This window comes from Gadus morhua, chromosome 1 (assembly GCF_902167405.1).
Source record: "Gadus morhua chromosome 1, gadMor3.0, whole genome shotgun sequence".
Classification (NCBI taxonomy): Eukaryota; Metazoa; Chordata; class Actinopteri; order Gadiformes; family Gadidae; genus Gadus; species Gadus morhua.
The window spans coordinates 29,081,484-29,096,343 of NC_044048.1; the positions used below are offsets into that span (position 1 = coordinate 29,081,484).

The following is a 14,860-nucleotide window of genomic DNA, read 5'->3' on the forward strand; positions in this document are numbered from 1 at the left end:
TAAAAGTACTTGAGTATCAAGAGTACAAGAGTATGTTTTCTAAATATTGCATTACTACTGCCACAGTGCTTACATTTATGTAAAGAAACGTCCTACATGGAGTTATGAAAAATGTTAACACCTTGGAGAATGTAAAAGGAATTGAAAGTAAAATCAAGTAATTTTCATCTTTTTACCATGGCAATAGCACAATAGTATACAGTATAACAGTATACTCAAGAACATAAAAACAATTGCTCAGCTTACATAAATATGCAATATCAGAAAAGAAAATTCAGCTAACAATTCTATGTATGTGTGAGTTTCTCTGTTTTTTTATCAATCAAATCAACAATCGTCTCTCATCTAATTCTGACCATGGAGTTGGCTTTGGCGGAAAGCGAAGGTGATTGCTGATAGGCTGAAGGCTGTCCTAATCAGTTTGAGAGGGAATCACGTTTGAGAGGGAAACAACAAAGTGAGGGTTACCGTGATTTTTCTTTTCTCCTTTTATTTTTCAGAAGGAGTAACGGGTACTCACGGTTATGGATAGAAATGTAAAGGAGTAAAGAGTACAATATTTGCCTCTCAAATGTACTTGAGTAAAGTCATGAGTACTCCCAAAAAATGATACTCGAGTAAAGTACAGATCCCTCAAAATTGTACTTAAGTACTGTACTCAAGTAAATGTACTCCGTTACTGTCCGGCTCTGACTATCACAATGAAACCTGGCAACATTGTCAACCGTGTTACTCCCTGTCTACTGTGTGACACTTGATGGGTAACAGTTGACAGGTAACAGTTGACAGTTCGGCCATTTTGGGGCCTTGTGCTAACTGGCAACCTTGAACCTGTCGCCATATGACCTTGATCAACTCGTGTTTTGATACACTTTCAGTTAATATTAGTAAAAAATAATGTGTAATGCAACTGAACAAGAAAATGTTGATAACACATTTGACAAGCCATTAACCCACTCAATGTAAAACCCAAATTATTGATGAAATATTGAAGAGGAGAAGGAAAAACTTACCCAACTGTTTTCAAATTTACCACCACTGCAGGAAATGACATCACGTGGGGTTGGACATGTGACTTTGGAGCAAACCCTTGCTGAATTATAGGGGTTTTGTCAGTGGGTAACACGGTTGACGGAAATTTCTCGGACACACACAAAGTGGATAATTTAATGTTCATCATATTATAATGATTAATACCAAGAAATAATGATGAAAATAATTCTCAAAAACACATTGTTTATTTTTTTTTCTTAAAGCAACACCTGACATTCAGCAATTAGGACAGCACAAAAACAGCAACTTCTAGTATAGAATATGCGTTGTCTGATTTTTTTTTTATAGAATTGGTTGACCTTTTTAAGTGAAATAAAAAATAAAGATATTTTCTACAATTTATAAATACAACCCGCGGACATGACATGTACCCCTAATGCAAAGAAATGATTAAAATAGAAAGTTAAAAAGCAGGCACTTTAGTATTAAAATAGAAAATAAAGGCAAAGTTAAAAAAGCTTTTTAGAAAGTGCAATGTATTTAAGATCCACACATCGGCTGTGTAGTGGGAAGCGATTTGATTGGCAGTATGTGTCTGCAAAAACTAGTCCCCTATACGTCAGACACACCCTCGGCCATCCGTCGACGGACGCATGTAGTGTGAACAAGGCCTCAAAAAGCCCCCATCCGTCGACGGACGCATGTAGTTTGAACAAGGCGCCTTGTTAACTTAGTTTGCAACTCTTGCGCCCCAAACACCGCACGACCCCGAGAGCTGCCTTTATTTAAAGCCCCCACTTGTTAATCAAACAACGCACGAACCCTCCCACCAACAGGACCGCCTCGTGGTGTCGATTCTGACCGACCCCAGCGTTACCACGCTGTAATATCAGTTGTCTATTTAGCTTTTTCGACTTTTATGACCTATAAACGTTGTTTATTCCGTCACCTTCTGGCTGACGGAATAAGGGGGGTGACCTGGGAGACTCCATGGTCTCTCCTGATGGGGACAGGTTTCAGTGAATTACATTTATTGTCATGTTTAACCATACTAAGGTGTCATATAATGACGTGAATGCAAGGGCGTCAGTTTGTTTTTAGAAGTGGTGGGGACAATAACCATAAGCTTGAGTGTGGTCTGAAAAGTGCTGGGTACCCTTATGTGAGCTATTCATCCATTCAACGCTGCATTACAATAGGCTCTACAGCATATTGTCTGAGGTTGAAAATCCTATTCGATCAATAAAAGTTGAAAACCACAGTTTGTGTTTTGGCTTGTTTTGCAAAACGGCGTTGGAAACACCAGGGTATTGGCTCGGGATAGGTAATACTAATACACTCAGGACAAAGAACAGTGTTGGCAATTTAACACTTATCTTGACATCAACAAAGTTTACCAGACAAACAATGCCAGACTGTAAAGGGGGTACGAAACGAAAAGAGGTACTGAGCATCAGCCTTTTGAAGACGAGCAAGGGCTGCTGGCACCATATGTTATGCTGCATTAAAAAAAGAAAAGCGCCCAGAGGATAATTGCATCTGCCAAATCCTGACCACCAGTAAACACTCGCGAAGGACCAATGTAGACTTCACTCGTTACATCATAAGCAAATTGCCCGCAAATAAAAAAATCCGAAGCACAATAAACAGAATCCGTAGAGGCCCATGGAGTAGCAGGCCGTGTTTCACTGAGGGTGCACTCACACTAGGCCATCTGGCCGTGGCCGTTTTCACACCTAACCGTGCTCAAATCTGCCAGTGTGAGTGTGGCCAGTCTGGCCAGGCCAGGCCAACTTGGCCACTTGGGAGAGGTGTGCTGCTTTGGTACGGGCCGCTACGGTACAGATGCTAATGAGCCGACACGCGCACACGCACGGCTACGCAACCTGAGCTGGGTGACGTATAGTCCATGCGACGACCATGGACATAATAAAAGGCGATGAGCCTTCTTTCCCATTAAACGGTAAACATGGCGTAAAGCGGTTCAACTGTTGGTTCACGTTGGTCCCATAGAGAAGTCGAGTGTCGGTCAAAGTGCGAACTGTGTTCTCTGTGTTGTTGTCCATTGTTGTTAGAAGTACAAGAGCCTACCGTTGCGCGGCCAACGGCCACGGCCAGATGGCCTAGTGTGAGTGCACCCTTAAAGTGGAGCCGAGAAACACTGATCAGCACCTGAATTATTGCACCTTCAATACTATTATAGCACCTAACGTTTAGCACGGAACCACAGCTTCATTCTCTACAAAATGCAAAAAAAAGCATGAGTTAAAAATTTACGTGTCATCGTTAGTTTAAAAAATAGTGCAAAAACATCAAAAGTATCATCAAGAAATTCGCTCCAAAAAAAAAGAAGATGTTTCAGACTGGTGTATTTCCTTCTTCCGTTTTTGAGCTTCAGTCATCATATTCACTTTCAAGTTAATCCAGACTTTCTAGAACTGGCCATTCTTCTTCTTCTGCAACGTCATTCCCCTTCAGTAGTGAAGCACGGCGCCTGGGTCTTGGGATATTAAAGTGACTTGATTCCGACTTGGAGCGAACACGACACCTTCTGGCTGACGGAATAAGGGGGGTGACCTGGGAGACTCCATGGTCTCTCCTGATGGGGACTGGTTTTAGTGAGTTTGAGTCATCAGATTCACTTTCTGGCTGACTGGGAGGTGGAGGGGGGACCCAGACTGAGGAAAGTGGACCGGGAGGTGGAGGGGAGACCCAGACTGAGGAGGCTAGACCGGGAGGTGGAGGGGAGACCCAGACTGAGGGGGGTGGACCTGGAGGTGGAGGGGAGACCCAGACTGAGGAGGCTAGACCGGGAGGTGGAGGGGAGACCCAGACTGAGGGGGGTGGACCTGGAGGTGGAGGGGAGACCCAGACTGAGGAGGCTAGACAGGGAGGTGGAGGGGAGACCCAGACTGAGGGGGGTGGACCTGGAGGTGGAGGGGAGACCCAGACTAAGGAGGCTAGACCGGGAGGTGGAGGGGAGACCCAGAATGATTAATTAGAAACAAGGTATAACACAAAATTATAACAATAATAATAAAGACAAAATAGCAGTATATTAACAAATGGCACAGAGATCACAAATAATGGGTTGACGTACAAGTTACAGAGAGAGGAGAGATGTGGATGAGGAACCAGGTGTCCTTTCTCCAGCAGCTTCACCTGGACGGTTATTGAGTAGATAAAGTTAGCCTTACATGAAATGTAACCGTGATACATGTTAGTTTAACGTAATCCTTACGTCCCAGGACTATGATTGATATTATGAAAATATGCATCCTATCATTATGAACTGCTCCATATATTCTAATCATGTAGAATCAGTTGAACCAGTTCCTGGTTTCCACTCTGAATTAGCCTCTACACAGAAGAACATCTTGACAGACTGAATACGTGTAGGGAGACGGCTGCCATTATCGTGGTCAAACAAGGACAGAAGTCTTTCTACCCTTCATCCCTGCTCTGTGTTGTCATGACCAGGGGCGGTTCTTCATTGAATTACAACCCGGGCGAGACCCCCCCCCCCCCTTCTGTGCGCAGCACCGTCTCAGTAAGCAGGGGCGCCTGCAGCCGGAGGGGGCGCCAAATCCCCACACAGTGATATGATGTTGATGATGATATGATAGCTCCATTCTATAATCTAATGTCTAGAGGATGTTGTTCAGTAGGTCTGCCACTCTGGTCCCTCTGCTAGGTAGGCTCTGACTCTCTGGTACAATTAGATGAAATGTTTTGAATCACAACGATATCATTTGACTTGGTGTGAGTCAGTAACCCTTGCACATCACTGGATATTAATAAATGATCGGTAACTCATTTACAAAATGAAACATGTTGAATAAGAACTTACCATGCCAGCACCACCCCTGCTTTTCCTTTTCCTATAAATGAAAAAGTGAATAAAATATCAACATTGGGTTCATTACAAGGTCATCATCTAATAACTCCACCACTGCCAGCTAGGGTCACACATATTATTGTATTATGTATAAAACCAGTAATAACACTTACCTTCAGACGTCTTATGTAAACCAATGCTATATAGAGATAAACAATACAATATCCTGTCAGGATCATTCAGCATAACCTTGATACATGTTAGTGCATGCTAGTTTGATGTAACCATAATACATTATTGTTGAATGTAACCATACATGTTAGAGTTGAATGTAATGCTTACCTCCCAGGACGATGATTGATATAAGCAATATGCATCCTATTATTATGCCCCCAATCACAACGTATTGAAAACATGTAGAATCAGTTGAATCAGTTCCTGGTTGTATCTGCACCCCTCCCACAGAATCACATCTGAAACCAGAAGGACAAAACAACCTTTAGTTCTGTAGTAGACTGGGTGTTGGACTCCAGGTTTAAAAGGTACTGGGTTCGATCCCCAATGTCCACAACCTTCCTGTAGGCCTTCAGGAAGGTTCTTGAGCTAGATGCCTGACCCCTACCTGCTCCTAATGACCTGTATCTACCTGTGTCTGAATTCACTGGACGCCGATGTGGAGAAAATGACTGAATGGAAGTTATATATATTGTCAAGAATGAATGACCTTTGAACAATATCTAATTCTGATTATAAAGAAACGAACATAACATTATGACTATGGTATGCATAAAACAGGCAAACAAAAGCCACACCAGTACACTATATATTGCCCAGGCCTAATTCTTAACATACCATTATTGTACTGTATGTATAGATTGTTTAATTAACTCCACTTACTTTGTGTGGTTCTTGCAAGACGACCGCGTGCCATCTGAGAATGTTCCATCAGTACAGTGAAGGCACTCTGTGTCTTTATCTGCTGTTCCTGTAGGAATATTCATGTTTTATTAAAACACGACCGTTCTCAGATGTGGTGGGGATATTTGTGATAATCATTTCAATTTTTATCGTTCAACAGCTATAATATTATAAGATCAACATCGTAGGAACAAGGAAACAGAGAATTGTAATTCAAAAGGTGTTTGTGGGTATCATTGCCAGACTGTTGTAGATGATCGTGGAGTAACTTGGACACTAATACATTAAATGGTAAGAAGCAGGATGGCCCTTATGGGACTGAATAGGTTCAGTAGACGTTGATTTATTTAACAATTTATCTATAATTAATGTGTCCGTACAGTATATATAGAACACCAACCTCTTTGACCGATGTAATAACCAGGACTGCAGCTCAGACGGTGTCTCTGAGCGGCCCTACATACACCTCCGTTAGAGTCACTACAGAAGAATCCATCCAGGGGCTTACACAGAACATCTGATGTTGATGAACACGACTTCTTCACCTTCAGATCGAGACCTGTCAATCACAACAGTTACAGAGGAACCTGAGAGAACCTGAGAGTACACAACTTCTGATGTAAACATGAACAACAAAACTTCTGATATCAACATGGACAACACAACGTCCTCATCAACACAACACATGGGGGTTGCATTGGGGGCATCTCCATTAAATAACCGATGTACCTGCGTCACACTTTGTACAGTTAGAGCATTGCTTCTGCTCATTATAGCCGGCTTGGAAAGTGCCTTCGGGGCACCTTGCGCACGTTGTAATGCTTCTCTCTATGCAGTCCTTTACAACATGCATTCCTGTTGAAAATAACATTTTGAATATGTTGTAGATTCATAGACAGTATATGTTGGACATGTTGTAGATTTGTTGACCGTCTTTATGTAGATTTGTAAACTGTATATCCTGTATATGTTTATTTGTAGATAGTATACGTTGTAGAGTCAAACAGCGTGACAACAGTTCAGATATTTACCAGGCGGACATGATGGGCAACACTCCGTTCCTGCTCTGTATTCATTCAGTGGACAATATGAAGATGAAGCAACGCCAAAGTAACAAGTACTAATAATTAATATGAATTGTAGAAACATGGTTGTCAGGTTTGTTTGGGCTTCAACCATCAAACTGCAGTCACAGACTTTTCTTGACCTTCAGAAATATCTGGGGAGAGATGAAAGAAAAGCAGTTCATCAATTAAATAACGAGTTCTGGGGACGGGGTTAGAAGATCATTGGGGGGTTTGAAAAGAGTTGTGTTTGGTTCAATCAGACTATTCATACTGTTCTGTAGTTAGTTATTATTTCTGTGTTATTAATAAATAAAGATGTTATACCCCAGTTGCATGCTTAAATGTAGCCTACTTGACTTTACCAATAGGGAATTCGTATCTGTGGTTTCGTAGACATAAGTTAAATAAGAATTGTACACTAAATTAAAATATCTGAAATGCGGCTAAAATAAGGACCGCGGACGTTTAACAGTCACAAAAAGTGGGAAAAACACACACACACACACACACACACACACACACACACACACACACACACACACACACACACACACACACACACACACACACACACACACACACACACACACACACACACACTACGGAAAAATATAATGAGCTGAAGTGGTCAGTGTGCTGGAAAAACAGTAGAGAGGGTCAAGCAAATCCAGTGTTCAGTAAACAGAAGATTTAAATAAATCGGTATCCGATAAGGAGTCGACGTTTAGAACAACCACTATTTTAGGAGATCTTTCGGGCAAAACCCCAGACTAATGATGAAGCGTGGTCATGAGGATATGGTTGGATGTGAGCTCTGATGAAATGCAGAAATAGAGAAGTAAATGTCATTGATGTTTCCGTCTTCACGGTGCAATGAGAATAAAAGCTCTTAATGTTAATATTCCTTTGTCTTCGCCTCTTTGCAAACTAGTCGATTATTTCCACAACAATCTCCAGTACAGCGGGAAGCCCTGTTGAACTGGAGACGCACATCCCAGTACAGCGGGGAGCCCCGTTGAACTGGAGACGCACATCCCAGTACAGCAGGGAGCCCTGTTGAACTGGAGACGCACATCCCAGTACAGCGGGGAGCCCCGTTGACCTGGAGACGCACATCCCAGTACAGCGGGGAGCCCTGTTGAACTGGAGACACACATCCCAGTACAGCGGGAAGCCCTGTTGACCTGGAGACGCACATCCCAGTACAGAAGGGAGCCCTGTTGAACTGGAGACACACATCCCAGTACAGCGGGAAGCCCTGTTGAACTGGAGACGCACATCCCAGTACAGCGGGCTGCCCTGTTGAACTGGAGACGCACATCCCAGTACAGCAGGGAGCCCTGTTGAACTGGAGACGCACATCCCAGTACAGTGGGGAGCCCAGTTGAACTGGAGACGCACATCCCAGTACAGCAGGGAGCCCTGTTGACCTGGAGACGCACATCCCAGTACAGAAGGGAGCCCTGTTGAACTGGAGACGCACATCCCAGTACAGCGGGAAGCCCTGTTGAACTGGAGACACACATCCCAGTACAGCGGGCTGCCCTGTTGTACTGGAGACGCACATCCCAGTACAGTAGGGGGACCTGTTGAACTGGAGACGCACATCCCAGTACAGTAGGGGGACCTGTTGAACTGGAGACGCACATCCCAGTACAGCGGGGATGTGCACATTATCCTCAGGATAATGTCTGACATCAGAGGAGTTGCAGTGTTGGGCTCAGTCTCAATCCTTTGCTCCAACCGAAATCTCCCCCCTACGCCTCGCTGTTGCGCGTTCATGCGCAGCGAGACGTGTCCCGAAAGCCTTTTTAAGGCAGGGTAAGGGGTGAGGGGGAGGGCTAACATCCTCTTGAAGTTAAGATTTTCGATGGGCACCCTTGCAACGCTACAGTTGTGACTTGCTCCCGCAATACTTTGCGAGAAAATGGAAAATCAAGAAAAGTCAAGATGGCGGGGGAAAAGATGCGACAGGATCTTAAACCACAAAGGTAAGTGTTTTCTATTTTAATAATCATTAAATAAATGATGATGACCGTCGCATTATCATTACCCCATTTCAATGTTGTAAAGGCATTTTCTTTATAACAACACAACCACCAAAGCTCCAGAGGGGGGCTCCGTGTTTAGTGACGTATATGCAGCGCCAAGCTCAGAATGCTGTTTTCTATCTGAGTGGAGGTATGTTGTTGTATTTGTCGTCATATTTAAGCATATAAATCGTTTTGTAGACAATGAAAATGATTAATGTGTAACTTAATGTGTTAGGAATTACGTATGTGAACATGCTACAGCGCTGTTATATCAGCTAACGCTTTGCAAATGTACCTTTTGTGAGTTTTATTGTATACATGTGCGTCAGAGTACTTCAGGGTTTCCCCGTTTGTTTGTTTGCTAGGAGGGAATGTGGTCCTGTCTACGAGCGTTTACATGCAGTGACACGTATTTCTTTGGCTCATGCAGGTATTAATGTTTTATCTGTTTTGTGTATATTATCTATGCTGGTAATGTGTATGTTTGTTGGATTGCAGTTAATTGCATTCATTATGCTATTTTGTTTATTTTCATTTTATCGTAAATATTGTCAGAATGCTGACAATATTTTATTTTACTTTACATTTAATTCTTCATTATTCAGGCATTACAGAACTTTCATGGTCATAAATAAAAAATACGAACTGCAGTTTAATTTCTTTGTTTGTTCTTGAATTGACGTAGAATGGAGCAAAGATTCCTGGGAATGGGAAATGCGTTTATCCAATGAACAGATGGAGGTCAAGTCTATTTTCGGGATGTAGGGATATATGAGTGAACGTCGAATGGTATGACCCAAGATACGTCAGACAGAGAAAGCGCGCAAATTCGATGGTACCACCTTGTCATTTGTTTACCCAGGTGCCATGGCAACACCATTGTTACCTTTCATTGGCTGAATCTTTGAGAACGTTGTAGACTCAATCGATATAAGGTCGCGGGCAGACGAAGCTCTGTTCGTTTGTATATTTTATTTACTTGACAATATTTTTGTTTTATGTTAAAAAAAAAGAATCAAAGAACCAGTTCTTCTTGTTTTGGGGAACCAGTTCTTGTCGTTCACGTTCGGGATTCGTTCGTTGTGAACGAATCGGTCACAACCGACTCATCCCTAATGCTCACGCATTTGAAAAGGCACCATCCAGGTGTTACTATCAACGTTGCTGTGAAAAAAAAACTAGCCGTGCAAACCCAGCTCACGACACTATTTCACCAACCCCTGTCTGAGAATTCAGAAATACAAATTCCATAACAAAGTCTATTGGTGTTTTCATTGCTGCTGATCTACGGCCATTCTCCATTGTTGACAAACAAGCATTTTTTTTAATTTTCCCATTAACTATGAACCGTACCGTCCTGTACCGTACCATGACTTCAAAACTGAGGTATGTACCGAACAGTGACTTTTGTGTACCGTTACACCCCTATTTAAAACCGACCCTTTTTTGGGCCCCTTTTGCCTTTTTTGTAATGTGCAATATTAGTTCAATTATATCACTGGTTCTTGATATTTATGTTTTACATGGATGGCATACTACCTCAAATTCTATATTTATTCTGGTTTGATATATTATGTTGATCTTTTATAATGTTTCATCCAAAATAAAGTGCAATATTGGAGTTTCTAACAGGTTTTGAGCATGAATAATATTCTTATCATAACGTGTTTTACCATGTGGGTAAGGTTGCATTCCTAAGACATTCAGTAAAATTCCAAAGACGGATATTGTATAAAAAGTATCAAAAAAATAAAAAACAAATAAATATCAAACGACTACTAATGACGTACTGTAACTGGGTCTTGAAGGGTTGTCAACCCATTTCGTAGGGGTAGGGTTGAGGGGTAGGGTTAAGGGGTAGGGGTAGGGTTAAGGTGGAGATTTTGGAAGACCAAAGGAACGGGATAGGGCCTAACTGTTGGCTACATAACTAGAGTCCCTTTCACACATGCAACGGTTCAAATTGATTAGTTATGCGATTCTCTCTCACCACCACCCTTGTCTCGGTTTCATTTACAGCAGGATTTATTTCCGTTTTGGCTATAACAGGTTAATATACGAGCTCCCGAAACGCATTTTAATACCAGGTGCAAAGCGGGGAATAATCATTCTTCAAATAGCCTACCTTATGATGTTCCAAGGAGCCATAATGTTTGATGAAACTCTTTGTTGTTTCTCCGGGAGCGACCTGAGTGAAACCGAAAGTACGAATGGCCCCATAAATCATTCTTTTTTATACAGTTATAGTTTTATAAACCAACTGAATTTTATAAAATACTGACTTGAATATAATGACAAGGATATCAGATTAGACAGCGTTTATATTACCTTACTTTAATTGAGGGTCGAAAAATTTCAACTCTTCTGCCTTAATCTGCAACAAAACAGGAAAGTCATGAATATTCAGTTGCGAAACTAGACCTTTTTTTTAGACCTCTCACAAGCAATGAGAGAATAGATGCTGTAATGAACAGGCACAAGTGGGCTAGTGAAACTGAGCGCAACCTTCCTGCAGGAATCTCTATCTGATTGGTCGGTGGGCGTCTCCTGTTTGACAAAACCAAAAAGGCAGCATGAGCCCACTTAACATACTTTCTACTGTTTTGTCTGTCAAAAAGGCTTGCTAGTTTATCAGAAAATCCACGATTTCCAGCTGTGTTATAACATGACCAGCTAATAACAATAATCATTTTAAAACCTTGACATAATCTGTCAGATGACTATTAAATGACAGTTGACCCCAAGGCGATTCTATCTATGCCTCCTCTTGAATGGCCTCAGGTTTTAGTCGGCAGGGGCTTGTAATGCTGCGTAGCATGATAAGCATGATAAGGTGCAAGGAGCAGAAAAAGTTGACATGGGTGCTAATTTTCAGTTGAAAAAAAACGCTGGCATTATTTAATCAGCTGAGGGCGTTGACATTGACATAACAACGTAATCAACAAGTACCACATGTTCTAATACTATGAGACTCATGAAAACGCCCTCAGCTGATAAAAGGTGTGGGGGGGGGGGGGGGGGGGGGGACTTAGTGTCTTATTTATTTATTTTAATAAGTTACTTATTTTATTTTAAATAAACATAATACCAAGGGTCAGAAGTTTTACAAGAATTTTGATCATACAGAGTCATGACAGAGGGACTTGGTGTCTTTATTCATGCTTGAAAGATGAACATGTATTTTTTTTTTTTTGAAAGGGAATAAGCTGATGAAGCTGACAAGTGACCAATGTTTACCGTTTAAAAATATTTTTAATTAAATGCAAACCCCAGTGAATCATATGCTCTTGTTTCTCTGTTTTGAGAATCACACACACTTAGCAGTCTTGTTTAAATGTTAAGAATTGAGTTAATAAACCGAACTAGGAAATTGTTTTTTGTTGTTGCAGATGTTATCTCCGCTAATTTTATTAATTTAAATAAATAAATATTAGCAGGTTCTCAATAGTAGGCTATTTCAATTCAGGGAGGGCGCAAAAAAATATTTGTCTCCTAGGGTGGGAATGACAGAAAATAATTGAGAGCCACTGGTCTAGAACATGTTGTACTTGTTGATTAGCTCACGTTGTTACGTCAATGAAAACGCCCACAGCTGATAAAATAATGCCAGCGGTTTTGTTTTAACTGAAAATTAACGCCCTTTTTTTTGCATCAGAAAAAGATTTTTTTGCATTAGAAGTTTTATAAAAATCTATGGGTCCCTGAAAGTGAGACAAAGTAGTTTATTGCTCCCGAAATAGTGGTATGTTTCTCATATTATTAATCTCGTTGTACCAATGTGTTTCAGTAACTGTGTAAATAAAAAAAAAAGGGGGAAATATGGTCATTTTTGAGTGAAACTTACACAAAGGAAATTTAATATGCCTCAAATTTGTTATTACAGTTCACATCCATTGATTATTCCTTCATCCAAATATAATTTTTTCCTTTCATCACTTTATGCCCCGTTTACACCATCCCGCTAATGGCCGCTAATGGCCGATGGACCACCGATGTGGAAGTCAGGGTGATTCGGGTGACATCGGGCTAAAAATGTATGATCGGGTCAATTTATCGGGGTAGCATTTACACATACCCGATGTTATAACGATAACATAACGATTTATGCCACGGAAGACACCCGAAGTGCGTTTGGCGTCATTTGACGTCATTTCGAATGACGCCAAACACGTCAAATGACGCGTTTGGCGTCATTTCGGGAGAAGGCAAAGGGGAGACTGGTTTAGACTGATATTTATTTATATTACAATAGCGATTTTATAATAATAGAACGCCGGTTCTAAATGGGCGAAGTACCCTGTAGTTATAAAAGTAGGACATCCATCCATCACCCCCTATTTATACCCGAGTGGCAGTTGAGGGTCTTCCTTAACACAATCTGGTCACTCACAATCGTTATTTGTCTAGGGTTCTCGAGGGTCTTTCGTGTGTTGAGGTTGCCGATATAAAGACGATAAAACACGATAAAGCGCGGAAGATTAACGAATATAGCCGATGTGCCCAGGAAAATTCCCGAACGATTTGCGATGTCTTACGTCATACTCCCGTTCTATTCCCGATTATAGCCGATTAGCCCATAGCAACACCTGGTAACCGATTCTACCCCGATAGACCCAAAATTAACAAACATGTTCGTTCTTTGCCGATGTTGCCCGATGTTGTAAGGGATCCGGATATTTAAGTTCCTGTTTTTTCAGCAACATGTGTTTTTTATTATTTATTTACATTTTGTAGGTCATTTGGTGTTTTCTGTTTGTTTTGGATTGCAATGTACTTTCGACTCCACCCTGCTACTTCCTGCATTTCTTTGGTTTGCTGATATCCCCTGAGTTTGTGAACACACCTATTGCTAATGTGTGTTGATTGGTTTGTGGCTACTTAAGCTCAGTGTGCCCATTCAGTCTCTGTCGGATCGTGCCTGTATGATTCCTGTGCCTTGCTGGGAATAAACTCAGAGAAAGTTCTTATAACCAAGCCTTCTGTCTGCGATTGGATCCTTTTGCACCGAAAGCCTAACAGATGTTGCCCAATCATTGAGCATTTCTTCCTGTTTCTTCCCGTTGTCTAACGATGTTCCCGGGAAGAGTAACGGTGTTTTCCCGATGCAACCACGCTATTTGCCGATGTTATAACGATAGCTGCTGATTTAGCCATCGGGCACCATCGGGGCCCACTATCGGGTAGGTGTAAACAGGGCATTAGTGATTAAGAACTGCATTATTTAGCTGAAACTGCCAGCTTTTGGCTTAGACATACAACAGCATATAGTAACTAATAAAATAAAGGTTGTGGAATAAAAAAATCTTGGAAAGGACTTTATATACTTCATATAGCCCTGTGGCTTCCTGGGGTTGAGCCCCCCCAAAAGTCAGAACCTAGAATTGCCCCTGGTACAGAGGATACAGCAGGATAATCTCAATAGCGGAGTAACCGCGACAATTGCGTTCATTTTAGTTGTAACGCTAACACCTTAATTTGTTCGCAGATGACTATAGGGATATCTGGCGGAGTTGGACCACAATTTCGGGAAGATGAAATAGCCTAGGGCACTTTTACATAACAGACTACCTGCCTTACTAGTACTACTACTAGTGCCAACTTGCATAAACTAGCCTACTGCCAGAGACACTGAGACAGAGTAGACATGAAGAGTCTCATTGGGCCGATAATGTGCCCTGGACTGAGTGCCCGCCCCTCAATGTGGACTGAGGGCCCGCCCCTCAATGTGGACTGAGGGCCCGCCCCTCAATGTGGACTGAGGGCCCGCCCCTCAATGTGGACGGGCTCCGTCTGCGGGCTGCAGTCAGGGGTACTTGGCCTCAGCCTATGGGGTCAGAACAGTCTCATTAATAATGAATGCACAGAGAAGGATTCACAAATGTATTTGGTGATTTATATATAAATTACTCACAAATACATTTCAATGCACACATAAATGGATAGCGGTATTTATAAATGTGAAATAAATCCATAAACAAAAATAAGTTTCACAAACACATTTCTGACCAATA

At 41.7% G+C, this 14,860-nt stretch overlaps 2 long non-coding RNA genes across 2 annotated transcripts; both read right to left on the reverse strand.

The window, feature by feature from the left end:
- Nucleotides 1-1,219: 1,219 nt before the first annotated feature.
- LOC115553482 (uncharacterized) lies at nt 1,220-3,906 on the reverse strand. Its single transcript, XR_003978461.1, has 2 exons — nt 3,542-3,906; nt 1,220-1,942 (listed from the first exon to the last, which is right to left on the reverse strand). It is a non-coding gene; the product is annotated as an uncharacterized LOC115553482 (long non-coding RNA).
- Nucleotides 3,907-6,669: 2,763 nt separating this feature from the next.
- On the reverse strand, nt 6,670-11,267 carry LOC115553967 (uncharacterized). The gene is made up of 3 exons (XR_003978539.1): nt 11,178-11,267; nt 10,975-11,037; nt 6,670-6,968 (listed from the first exon to the last, which is right to left on the reverse strand). It is a non-coding gene; the product is annotated as an uncharacterized LOC115553967 (long non-coding RNA).
- Between the last annotated feature and the right edge of the window lie 3,593 nt (nt 11,268-14,860).